General features: G+C 42.0%; 1 pseudogene; it reads right to left on the minus strand.

The window, feature by feature from the left end:
• Positions 1 to 7541: 7541 nt before the first annotated feature.
• Positions 7542 to 7854, minus strand: LOC136393522 (cytochrome b-c1 complex subunit 7 pseudogene; annotated as a pseudogene).
• Between the last annotated feature and the right edge of the window lie 5233 nt (positions 7855 to 13087).

Here is a 13087-nt window from a genome sequence, read left to right on the forward strand (position 1 = left end):
ACTGGGACAGTTTTAGGCAGTGGCATCAGTGTGAGAGATAAAGCAAAAAGCAGAAATCAGTATTTCAGTGTGACTGATTACTGAGGTTAGGAGGTAGATGAGAGAAGAAAAAGCGTGCAAGTTTGTAAAAGCCACACCAAGAAGCAACAGTGTCCAGAGTTTGGGCTTGACCGTATAGACAATAGTGACTCACTGCAGATGTTAAGCAGGCAATCAATCAGGGGTACTTTTCACAAAAGTCTCTGTATTGGCAATCGGGAGAATGGTTATAAGGAGACCAGTGAGAAGGGTATGGCAATATTTATAATGAGGGATGATGGGATCCTGGACTAAGGTTTCACAGGGCATATGGAGAGAGTGGAACCAAACTGAGAAATTGTTTATGAGGTAGAATTGATAAGGCTTGGTGTTCAATTTGATATGGTGAGAGATAGAAGAGAGAGAGTCACAGATAACCCACGATGGTACCGGTACCACCATTAGACCCAGGCCAGGGGATCCCTGCTCTGACCTTGAGATTGAAAGCGCTCTTCCCTGACACTCCTGTTTGCGCCCCTTCCCACAGGCTGTGGGATCTGCAAGGTTAAAAGCATACCCGTACCAAGCTCACAACCCCACTCCAAACCACACTGAGTGCCTGGGAGCACAGATTCCCTGTCCAAACCACTCCAATGCTAATGCCTAAGTAGACCTCTTGCCAGGATCCAGCCTGGCAAATCAGACCACTGCATGAGTTTCCTTAGGTCAGAGAGAGACAAGGGTACACTATTTGCAGGTGGGTGAGGAGGGACTGAACTTGGTACATGCAAAGAATCATTATAATTAGGGGGGAAGGGAGTGAGAAGACAGAAGAGTGATTTCAGATTGAGAGCTTCCATTTATAATTTTTTCCTGGGGCTACAGACATTAGGAGTGAGCCTTCTCTTAGGTTACTGGTTTGGGGTCATTGAGTAGATCATTAAATAACATTGCAGATTATAAAAGGACAAGTCCACCTGAAGGAAAAGAACCAAATAATTTGGTTTGAGATATTTGTGAGCATCCAGACAATGATGCCCTTTAGGCAGTTGGGGACTGGAAATCTGTTGTTTTTGTCGACTTCTGTTTGTATGTGTAATAAAGAATCTGACCCCATCTTCCACATTTGTTTGACTCTGAGAGCTTTTAAGCTCCACTACTCCCTATTCCATTTTGCCCCTAAGCTTAGGCAAACTGATGAGAAAATCCAGTGTTTTCTTTGGCATCAGAAGGAAATTCAAACTTCTCAAACCCTTAGCTCATACAAGGGAATTCTCACCCCAAATCTCCCCTCTAACTAGGATAAAGCTCCACCCTGTTTGCCCGTCCTTGCTGTATCTCAGGTATTGTAAGACTGTTGTGGCTCCTGCTCCGACTCACCTTCATGAGGTGAGTCCAAATTCTTTTCATGCTTTCTTGGTACCTATGTGATATAATTAAACCAAACTTTGAGGGGCATGCTCATGATGTTCATGCTGGCCCTATATGGTGGCAACAGTGTGATTTCTTTAGAAGCATCTGAGCAGTTCTCAGAGACAAGAAGAGAGAGAGATGAGAAACAACAATTCTTTGTTGCGGCTCCTTAGTTGTTCATTGATTGCTTTCTCATATGTGCCTTGACTGGGGGTGGGGTGGGGGGCTACAGCAGACCGAGTGACCCCTTGCTCAACCCAGTGACCTTGGGCTCAAGCTGGTGAGCTTTCCTCAAACCAGGTGAGCCTGTGCTCAAGTTGGCGGCCTCAGGGTTTCAAACCTGAGTCTTCCGCATCCCAGTCCGATGCTCTATCCACTGTGCCGCCATCTTCACAGATCTAGGAAAACTCCCACCATTCTAAGAGTATTATTCTCTCATTGGTATAGTATCTGTTGGCAGGGAGAACTATTTTAGAAAGATCGGAACATACCTTATGACCCAGCAATCCCTCTACTGGGTATATACCCCAAAAACTCAGAAACATTGATACGTAAAGACACATGCAGCCCCATGTTTATTGCAGCATTGTTCACAGTGGCTAGGACATGGAAACAACCAAAAAGCTCGTCAATAGATGACTGGATAAAGAAGATGTGGCACATATACACTATGGAATACTACTCAGCCATAAGAAATGATGACATCGGAACATTTACAGCAAAATGGTGGGATCTTGATAACATGATACGAAGTGAAATAAGTAAATCAGAAAAAACCAGGAACTGCATTATTCCATACGTAGGTGGGACATAAGAGTGAAACTAAGAGACATTGATAAGAGTGTGGTGGTTACGGGGGGGAGGGGGAAAAGGGAGAGGGAAAGGGGGAGGGGGAGGGGCACAAAGAAAACAAGATAGAAGGTGACAGAGGACAATCTGACTTTGGGTGATGGGTATGCAACATAATTGAACGACAAGATAACCTGGACTTGTTATCTTTGAATATATGTATCCTGATTTATTGATGTCACCCCATTAAAAAATAAAATTATTATAAAAAAAAAAAAAAGAAAGAAAGATCGGAACAGAGGTTACACCAAGGGCCTTGACGTTCTGCATCACTCTTTCCTGCAATGTTGTGCCCTATTTAGAGTTGAAAACGGAAGTTAGAGTCTTGAAAGTCAATTACAACACAAAATGGTATGAAGCGAATTGGTATCACCACAATGAGTTTCCTAAATGCATAAGAGGCAAAAAACATACCTTGGTATTTGATATTTGGTCAAGTGTGCCACACTTCTCTGTGAAATGATTGAACTATCAACTCAATTCCTTCCCTAAACTTTAATGGGATTTTTAATCTTATGTTAATCTCTTGGTATGAGCTTTGAAAATGAAGAGATATTGAGGTTTAGTTTCAGTTTGTAAGAATCAACACATAGTAAGAAACGGGACAGTGGTGAAGGGGGAGATGTTGGTCAAAGCAAATGAAGTTATAGTTATGGAAGAGAAATAAATTCTGGAGAGCTAATGTATGGGATGGTGACCATAGTTAATATTGTATATTAAAATTTTCTAAGAGGGTGACGGTAAGCGTTTTCATCATGGAAAGAAAGAAGGGAGAACAAGAAAAAGAGAAATGGTAACTACATCAGGTGATGGATATGTTAAGCAGCATAATTGTGATCATTTTACAATGTATACATGTATCAAAACATCAAGTCCTACCTTAAATATATACAATTCCTACTTGTCAGTTATTCCTGAATAAAGCTGGAAAGAACCAAAGAAATCTCACGTAGAAGCTGCTATTTCTTTTTTCTATGTAAGCATCCCATTCAAAGTATAAAGATGGCTTTTATCCTCAGGCCAGCATTATTAGTCCTGCTCATTTACTTTCTTTTTGCTGTTTCTAACATGGTTTTCTTTTCTGTAATGCTTGTGCTATCCTTTTAGATTCGTTTCTTTAGCCTTGCCTACTTATTTCTTATTGTGTTGTCAATAATTTCCTTAGAGTGCAAAGAACACTTAAGTAAACTTTTGTGAACAGGTTTATTAAAGGGTAATGTACAAATAATAAAATGCACATATTTGAAGTACAAAATTTGACATACACACATACTCATGAAACCATCATTACAGTAAAGATAAGGAATATATCAATCATTCCTCAAAGGTTTTTTGTTTTGTTTTGTTTGTTTGTTTTGTGAGAGAGAGAAACAGGCAGACAGACTATGACAGACAGGAAGGGAGAGAGATGAGAAGCATCAACTATAGTTGTCTCACCTTAGTTGTTCATTGTTTTCTTTCTCATATGTACCTTGACCAGGGGGCTCCAGTCAAATTAGTGACCCCTTGCTCAAGCCAGCAACCATAGGCTCAGGTCTATGATCCCATGCTCAAGCCGGCAACCTCAAGCTAGAGACCTTGGTGTTTTGAACCTGGGGCCTCAGTTTTCCAGGCTAATGCTCTATCTGCTGTACCACCACCTGATCAGGTTCCTCAAAGGTTTTTTATTGCTTTTTAATTCCTCTCTTCTGTCACTTCCTGCTTACCTTCCTCCACTGCCAGGCAACCATGAATTTCTTTTCTGTATATTACACATTAGTTTGCATGTCTTTGCGTTTTATGTAAATTATTTCATAGTCACACAGATTTTTTAAAAAAATATAAAATGATCCCACTTAAAAACTTGCCTCAGTCTTTTTTGTATGTGTGACAGAGATAGAGAAAGACAGAGAGAGGGACAGATAGGGGCAGACAGACGAGAAGAGAGAGAGATGAGAAACAACAATTCTTTGTTGTGGCTCCTTAGTTGTTCATTGATTGCATTCTCATATGTGCCTTGACTGGGGGTGAGGGGGCTACAGCAGACCAAGTGACCCCTTGCTCAACCCAGTGACCTTGGGCTCAAGCTGGTGAGCCTTCCTCAAACCAGGTGAGTTTGCGCTCAAGTTGGCGGCTGCAGGGTTTCAAATCTGAGTCCTCCGCGTCCCAGTCCGATGCTCTATCCACTATGCCTGTCACTTAATCAGGCCTGCCTCGCTCTTTAGCCACTGAATAATTCAATACCATATCAGAAAAGGAAATTAATCACCAAGCACGGAAAACGTGTAATACTGCTAAAGATTCTTAAATAAATTCCCAAGTAATTTCCTTTGTTCCGTTCCTCTGAGACAGCTCTAAAGGTCTCAAAAGTTTTAAATTTCCTCCAGAGGTGCAATTATTTCCTTAGAGTTGATTTTAGGCTAAATTTATTCATTTCATTTAATTTATTCATTCCATTTAATAAAATATTTTATGAGTTAGAAACCTGCCATTCACCTTTAAAAATCTTTTAATATTTTCAATTTTCCAAAACGCATTTCATCACAGAGCCGCAGGAGGGAGGTTTATAGCTGATATATGGAAAAGGGCAAAGATGGCAAGTAAGATCTTGAGATCTATGGATAAACAAAGTTAAACACATTTCTTTGTTTCAGTACATCTGAGGGTCTTTTATATGCTAATGTTCACTGTGAATATCTACTATACAGCACTTCCCAGATCCGGCTGCCTAACTGGGTTCTCTTTTTCCTTTTTTATCATTTATTCTCCATCCTTCTCAAACTGCATGATAGTCAAGTGAAAGCATTCATATATAATGCAGCAAGGATACTCTTTCTTCTCTCTTCCCTATTTCTTTCCTTTTCTCATATTAAATCATGATCTAGTACATCAGTGGAACTCACAAACAGATGCTAAAGCACACTAAAAATTCACACCAGCTTCTTTAATGTTCTTTTAAGCATGGCTCTCTAATGCAAATTTGCTTCTATCTCTCTCATGCTTAAAACACCTCAGTAGCTATTCATTGTTAAAAGAAATCATGTTTGCCTCTTACATTTCTGGACTCGCCACCCACAAAAAAATCACATGCCATGAAGGTTCTAGTAACACCCACTGGACAGCTCGCATATCACCTAAGACACCAAATATGCCAGCTGGCCTGGCACGACAGTTTCACCTGCTCCCCAGTGAAACTGGTAAAAAAAAAAAATTAAAAAAACTGCCCGTGATCAAGTGCCATTTCCTTTTGCAAATAGCTGTCATGTGCACAGTCTGAAAGGTAGGACCACAGGAGATAACCACTCAGGTTCTGAAACTGGGTATGATGACTTTTGGACAGAGTGTTACCTGGTTCTGTGTAACTTGGAGCTTGAAAGGGTATGGCTTTGTGTGGCCCATTATCTCAGCCTTATTACCCACTTGGCCTGTGAGGTTGGTTGTGACCAGGAGAGATAAGAATAGAGATATCTCTGGCCCTGGCCGGTTGGCTCAGGGGTAGAGCGTTGGCCTGGCGTGCGGGGGACCCGGGTTCGACTTCCGGCCAGGGCACATAGGAGAAGCGCCCATTTGCTTCTCCACCCCCCCCCCCTTCCTCTCTGTCTTTCTCTTCCCCTCCCGCAGCCAAGGCTCCATTGGAGCAAGGATGGCCCGGGCGCTGGGGATGGCTCCTTGGCCTCTGCCCCAGGCGCTAGAGTGGCTCTGGTCACGGCAGAGCGATGCCCCGGAGGGGCAGAGCATCGTCCCCTGGTGGGCAGAGCGTGGCCCCTGGTGGGCGTGCCGGGTGGATCCCGGTCAAGCGCATGCGGGAGTCTGTCTGACTGTCTCTCCCCGTTTCCAGCTTCAGAAAAATACAAAAAAAAAAAAAAAAAAAAAAAAAAAGAATAGAGATATCTCAAGGCCAGGACTAAGAAAAAGGCCACCTCTTAGCCTGTGATAATGATTCAGATAATACGTTACCTGAATCAGTCTTGAGATCCTACAAGTCACCGGTTTGAAAACCTGGGCTTGCCTGGTCAAGGCACATATGGGAGTTGATGCTTCCTGCTCCTTCCCCTGATAAAGGAGCTCAAAAGTGAGAAATTTGGGCTCAGTAACAGTAGCTTTTCAGTTGTAATGAATAGGAGATATGTAAGGGTTAGGAAATAATTAATCTGCTTGCTAGCCTTTCTTAATGGCTTCCTGGCCTTTACTTTGAAATGTAGCAATGTTTACCTCTGCAGGAATATCAGGAAAAGCTTACATTGGAGACAAACCTGACAATTAGGGGAATTTAAATCACAACAGTTTTTTGTAAATGCTTAACTGCAGGATTTACTATGAAAAGTCAATGCCTATAAATTAATTAAAAACTCAGTACACCAATCTTAAATCTTTATTTTGTATGCTAAGAAACAGGGAATGTTTTCACAGTCAATTCCCAGAGGCAGATGGTCCCTGAGGCTCCAGGTCCCGGCTGTTTCTGGGAGACACTGACACAGGCTGTCTTGAAGATTTACCAAGGACTCCAGATAGGACCACGCTGATTGGGCCTGTGCTACATCAGAGGAACTTGAAGAGGAGGTGTTTCTGCAGCTGAACCCCCACCTCCTCAACATTGTTATGTGACTAATTGCAAGGACTTTTTTTTACTTTTTTTTTTTTTTTTGGCCTGAACCTATAAAAACTGCCAGCACCAGGAGCGTGGGAAGGCAGCTGCATGGACAGGACTCCCCGGCCTTCCAGGGTACCGGTATTTCTGAATTAAAGACACTCTTATATCCTCAATTCGCTTTGTCTCTTTTGATTGGCTGAATGTGACAAGCTGTCCCAAACCCGGCTTGTTCTGGTAACACCCTCTTCTTTTTTCTCCCTATAATGAAAAAATAAATTAAAAAAAAAAAAACCCAAAATTCTACATGTTTCAGCTTGGGTGATATGAAAGGATTAGCACATCTGATGAAAGCAGTTTTTAATTCCTATCATTGGATCTTCTTTGGACTTCTCTTAGCACATCAAAGAAGGTTCAATTCTTAACATGCACCCCAACATTTATTTCACTGTAAAAGCTGCTAATCAAGTCCATTCTGTACCATAGCTGTGCTGGGACATCTCTCCTGGCCTTCTTCACTTTCAACTGCCAATCAAACACTCCTTTTTATTTCTTTGTTTTTAGTAGTAGACATTTATTTAAAGTCATATATTTGCAACTCAGATGGTTTTAAATTGTACATTTCAGTTTAACTGACCTAATTAAAATATTAATACTTTGAGGACAGCTGCAGCCACAGATGTCAATTGCCTGATTATTCCTTTGCCCATTCCTCTCTTCATTTTCTTTCTCAAATACCCTCTTTCAGATGTGGTTCAAGGTAGTCCACTGATCTTCAAGCAAGATCTGCTGCCTCATGCACAGGTCCACTGCCCTTCTAGTGCAAAACACCTGCTCATTATACAGTTCTCAGGAAGCCCTTTTAGGGCTTCTTTTATATCACTATCCACATATATTGTACTGTCTCTCATTAACCCTAGTTTATGGAACCCTGCAGCATTGTGATACCATTTAAGAGTGTCCTCCAGCCACTGGCTTGAAGCTATAATGGCACACCTGCTCACCATTTTGACCTGAGATTCCTTTCATTTCCACTTTCACTCTTTCTTTGTGCCTTTACTAATTTTACCCTCTCCTCAGCAACCTTCTCTCTTTTTTTGGTTTTCTCTCTATAGACTACTAAAATGATCACAGAAGGAGGAGGAGAACATCTGAGCAAGCATTCTAGAAATTTCTTTAGAATGAAGATAAAAGGAGAGGCAGTAACCAGATTATTATTATTATTCATTATTATTATTATTTTGAGAGAGGAAGGGAGAAGGAGAGAGAAACAGGAATAGGGAGCTCCTCCTGTATGTGCCCTGACCAGGGAGTAAAATTGGCAACCTCCAGGCTCTGGTACGACACTCTAACCGACCAAACTATCCAACCAGGGCTTAATTTAAAGGAGAGACAGGGGAGAGGGAATGGAAGCATTCATCTGTTCTTCCACTCCGTTGTGTACTCATTGGCTACTTCCCATGTATGTACTAATCCACGATTGACCCCACAACCTTGTTGTTTCCAGAGGACAGTCTTAAATGACTGAGCTAACCGGCCAGGGCCAGTAACCAGATTATTAAAACTAAGCATTTGGGAAACATATGTGGTCCTCATTTTCTTTTACCTTCAGTATTTGATAAAGTAAAATATCTTGATGACTTGGCCTTCTATATGTTGAAACATATATTAAAGAGCCTCAGGAAGAAATGCTGTCATATAAAATCATTGTTAGCTTTAGCAAGAGCAACTTCAGCTGGGAGTCAGCGGAAGACATAGTGCAGAGGGTGGAATGAGGAATGGAAGACTAAGAAAGTGTGGGAGAGTAGGTGGGGTCAAAGAAGATTTTTGAAAAGTTGTATCAGCAGTGGAGAAGAATAAATAAAAATATAAATGAATGAGTCAATGTACTGTGTTGTACTGTATTATAGTTTTATAGTTATAGAATGTTTTACTTCCAGAGGCAGTGACTTTACATATTATATTGAGCTTATTGAATTCTTATTTAGAATGTACAGCCCCAAATTTCTTGTCTCTGTCTCTCCCTCCTTCCCTCTCTCTTACACACACACACACAAAGAAATTTACTTTAAAGAATTGGCTCACATGATTTTGGAGGCCAGCAGGTCCAAAATCTGCAGGGTGGGCTGGCAGGCTGTAGAACTAAGGATGCACCAATGTTGCAGTTCAAGTCCAAAAGTCATCTCCTGCAGAATTCACTCTTCTTTGGGGAAGGTCAAGTTTTTGTGTTTCATTCAAGCCTTACCTGATTAAACGAGGCCCACCCACATTATGGAGGGCAATTGCTTTACTCAAAAGCCATTGATTTAAATATCCATCCCATCTAAAAATACCCTCACAGCTCATTCAGAAGAATTTTGACCACATATCTGGGTATGGTGGCTCAGCCAAGTTGACATAGAAAATTAACCAACACTCTGTGTTTTACTCTATAACACTAGAGACATAGATTAGTCACTCATTCTTTCCAGCCCACAGTCCTCTCTTTTGCAAAATGAAGAGAGATGATTAATAAGTTCCCATTCATTTCAACCTCACAATAACACTTTCCCTCATATCCCTTTCTCATTTTTCACTCCTTTCCACAAATATACTTTTATAGATATATATATTTTTTTGTATTTTTCTGAAGCTGGAAACGGGGAGAGACAGTCAGACAGACTCCCGCATGCGCCCGACCGGGATCCACCCGGCACGCCCACCAGGGGCGACGCTCTGCCCACCAGGGGGCGATGCTCTGCCCCTCCGGGGCGTCACTCTGCCGTGACCAGAGCCACTCTAGTGCCTGGGGCAGAGGCCAAGGAGCCATCCCTAGCGCCCGGGACATCTTTGCTCCAATGGAGCCTTGGCTGCGGGAGGGGAAGAGAGAGACAGAGAGGAAGGAGGGGGGGGGGTGGAGAAGCAAATGGGCACTTTTCCTATGTGCCCTGGCTGGGAATTGAACCCGGGTCCCCACCACGCCAGGCCGACGCTCTACCGCTGAGCCAACCGGCCAGGGCCTACTTTTATAGATATTTAACTATACAAGCAGAAGCAATTGACAATCAATTGATCTAAGCATAAGAGACTGTGGACACCAATAAGTGGCTCTTTTTTGCTATGTGAAGATAGCATTCCTATATATTGTTGGAACACTGAACTGAGTTGCCTTCTTACTAGTGCTGATAAGCTTGGGCTCCATCAACCTCATTTTCTCAGCAGGTTTACCTTCAGGCCAAAAGTACACATGATAAGAAAACTTGGTATTATTTCAGTGTAGACTGTGTCCTTAGAACAAAACTAACTGGCTTCGAGGGGACCTAATACCCTTATTTACATCAGAAATGTGTTCTCAAATCAACTGAGCCAACAGAGTGGATGATCTAAAGTTTTGGTCTGCATAGCTAACACATTAGGATTCATGAGAAAGTGTCTTACTAATTAACATACCAAACTGAAATAGCAAAATGAGGTTAAACAGACCCTATGAAGATTTTTAAGTTAAAGCATGATCATCACTACATGCAAAGTTGCTGTAAGTGCTTGGCTTTCCTAAATCAAGGATGAAAAAGTAGGGTGTTAAGAAATACAGGATTAGGCCCTGGCCGGTTGGCTCAGCGGTAGAGCATCGGCCTGGCGTGCGGGGGACCCGGGGTTCGATTCCCGGCCAGGGCACATAAGGAGAAGCACCCAATTGCTTCTCTACCCCCACCCCCCTCCTTCCTCTCTGTCTCTCTCTTCCCCTCCCGCAGCCAAGGCTCCATTGGAGCAAAGATGGCCCGGGCGCTGGGATGGCTCCTTGGCCTCTGCCCCAGGCGCTAGAGTGGCTCTGGTCGTGGCAGAGCGATGCCCCAGAGGGGAAGAGCATCGCCCCCTGGTGGGCAGAGTGTCGCCCCTGGTGGGCGTGCCGGGTGGATCCCGGTTGGGCGCATGCGGGAGTCTGTCTGTCTCTCCCTGTTTCCAGCTTCAGAAAAATACAAAAAAAAAAAAAAAAAAAAAGAAAGAAAAGAAATACAGGATTATTAAAAGCTCACTATTATTGATACATGTTCTGCCTTTCTAGTGTATGTAAATAAGCTTTACTGTAGTTAGTCAGAAATGGTCATAATCAGAATTCAAAAATAAATAAAGTGAAAGCTTCTCCCCAGAGTGTAAGGGCACTCCAGAAGACTTAGCCAGTAGGACATCTACTTGGCTCTGGAGAGTTCCCTCAGACTCAGCCCTATATGAACATTCTTGAATTCACAGTCTTCAGAGATAGCTCAATTGCCCTGGTATGGCATGTGAAGTAACTGGAATGGGATTGTTTCTACAAACAGGTTATCAGTTGTGGCAGACAAATCAGATGTTACAAAAAAGTGAGAAATGTCCACATCAACATTTCCTTAAGAGAATTATTATGAAATGGGCAGTATCTAGTACAAAATAATTAAAAAGAGATATATTTTAACTTCATCAATAAGGCAATCCAGGCTTTGGCCATTATAATATTAATTTAGACAAATTTAACCAAAGAGTCTATATAATATTTTTGAAAGATTTGTGGAGAAACTTTCTTATGTTAAGGTCACATATCACAGAGAATTAGAACATTACAACAGTGCACCTAAAATTGACTTGTCAAGACTCAAGAGGCTTAACTAAAACTGATTCAAAGAATAAATGAATATGTGAAGAATATCATATATATTTTATGTCCTTAAATGCACAAATATTCAAAATGCAATTGTGGTCTTTGAAATGTTCTCATTTCTGTAAAAGAATAAAATAGAAGAAATCACTCATGCATACATATATACATATATAATATGTTGCAAAGGCACTCTTTAATAAGAGCAGCAATACCTAGTATATTCAAAGCAAGAATTGTGTCCGAGTTATCAAAATCTGCCCTGTCCTCGTTTAGTCTATCTACTATTGTTGCTTTGGAATCTGAAAGTTTCATTTTTTTTTTTTCTTTCTTTCTTTCTTTCTTTCTTTCTTTCTTTCTTTCTTTCTTTCTTTCTTTCTTTCTTTTTTTTTTTGTGACAGAGACAGAGAGAGGGACAGATGGATAGGAAAGGAGAGAGATGAGAAGCATCATTTTTCATATGGGCTTTGACTGGGGGTCTACAGCAGACCGAGAAACCCCCTTGCTCAAGCCAGCTACCTTGGGCTCAAGCTAGTGAACCTTGCTCTAACCAGATGAGCCCACGCTCAAACTGGTGACCTCGGTTTTGAACCTGGGTCCTCTGTGTCCCAGTCTGATGCTATGTCTACTGTGCCACCGCCTGGTCAGGCTGAAAGTTTTCTTTTTTTCTTTCTTTTTTTTTTTTTTTTTGTATTTTTCTGAAGCTGGAAACGGGGAGAGACAGTCAGACAGACTCCCGCATGCGCCCGACGGGAATCCACCCAGCACGCCCACCAGGGGCGACGATCCCAGCACGCCCACCAGGGGCGACGCTCTGCCCACCAGGGGGCGATGCTCTGCCCCTTCGGGGCGTCGCTCTGCCGTGACCAGAGCCACTCTAGCGCCTGGGGCAGAGGCCAAGGAGCCATCCCCAGCGCCCGGGCCATCTTTGCTCCAATGGAGCCTTGGCTGCGGGAGGGGAAGAGAGAGACAGAGAGGAAAGGGGGGTGTGGAGAAGCAAATGGGCGCTTTTCCTATGTGCCCTGGCCGGGAATCGAACCAGGGTCCCCCGCGCGCCAGGCTGATGCTCTACCGCTGAGCCAACCGGCCAGGGCCTGAAAGTTTTCTTTTTATGTCATACTGATGATAGGCATTTTACAATCTATAGGCAAATTGAATATTCTGTTAGCTGGTGTATAAAATGTGTCAGTATTATATCTGATCTAGTTAAATGAATATTCAAATAAGTATGTATCTAAGTTTTGTTTGTCTGAAAGTTTATGTCAATAAGATCGCCAAAATTATTGTTAAAACCAATGACATGAGCATTTTCCATTTTTTTCTTCACTAACATTTTGCAACTATCCTGACATTTAATTTTTTTTTATTAACAAAAATGGTGTAATTTTCTAAAAATGCTTTGTAATCATTTTACTTAATGATAGGATTCTTAATGGATGAATAGTATATTCCTACTTTGGGCTCTGCATTCATGCTTACTTCTGTTCACCACACCAGTAATTATCTATTGAGCATCTATTCTATGCAATGGACCATGTCTGGTGCTGGGAAGACTGTGATTGTTAAGAGAAAAAATTAAACCAAATTACCCATTAAATGTTTAGTTCTAACATTGATAAATGCTAAGAGAA

Source organism: Saccopteryx leptura, chromosome 2 (genome assembly GCF_036850995.1).
Source record: "Saccopteryx leptura isolate mSacLep1 chromosome 2, mSacLep1_pri_phased_curated, whole genome shotgun sequence".
In the NCBI taxonomy this organism is placed as follows: domain Eukaryota; kingdom Metazoa; phylum Chordata; class Mammalia; order Chiroptera; family Emballonuridae; genus Saccopteryx; species Saccopteryx leptura.